We start from the raw sequence: 464 nt of genomic DNA, 5'->3' as shown, positions 1-464 counted from the left end.
CAAATTGGTTGAGAAACATGATGGCAAGCAGCTGAGATATTTTATAAGAGTACTGTATTGAAACAAGGGATACAAGTAAGCACCTGAATCTTGCCACTGGAGGAACCTGTATAAAGCATTTCTCCTTCAGAATCTGATGCCAAACTTGTGATTTTTGAGCTTTCTCTTCCACCCCCTGTTTTAATGGAAGCAACTCTAACAAGTCATTCTCTTAAATAGACATCAGTTATTCCACTTTTAGTTCCTATAAATACAAAATCATTGTTGGCAGTTATGCAGTGGATGTCGGATCCTGTTGGTAAGGTTGCAATTACTTCCTTTGTTGAGAGCGAGAACACCTGCAATTCAAGTTGATTTATATCTTAGTACAAATTACAGAAAATGATAATGTATGGTTTTGTTCGGACAGTAGAATGATGAATGTTCTGATAAAATTGTTAGAGAAATACCTTTCCGGCTGTGCC

The 464-nt window shown here is 36.9% G+C and overlaps 1 long non-coding RNA gene across 1 annotated transcript in view; it reads right to left on the bottom strand.

The window, feature by feature from the left end:
* Positions 1 to 464, bottom strand: part of LOC113341700 — a 976-nt gene extending 512 nt beyond the window's left edge. The window contains exons 1-2 of the long non-coding RNA XR_003356097.1: positions 450 to 464; positions 84 to 338 (exon numbers count right to left, since the gene is read on the bottom strand). This is a non-coding gene — a long non-coding RNA (uncharacterized LOC113341700). The remainder of the gene's footprint in view (positions 1 to 83; positions 339 to 449) is intronic.

The sequence above is a fragment of the Papaver somniferum genome, unplaced genomic scaffold (genome assembly GCF_003573695.1).
Source record: "Papaver somniferum cultivar HN1 unplaced genomic scaffold, ASM357369v1 unplaced-scaffold_30531, whole genome shotgun sequence".
NCBI classification, from domain to species: Eukaryota; Viridiplantae; Streptophyta; class Magnoliopsida; order Ranunculales; family Papaveraceae; genus Papaver; species Papaver somniferum.
This window is presented reverse-complemented; position numbering and strand designations above follow the sequence as displayed.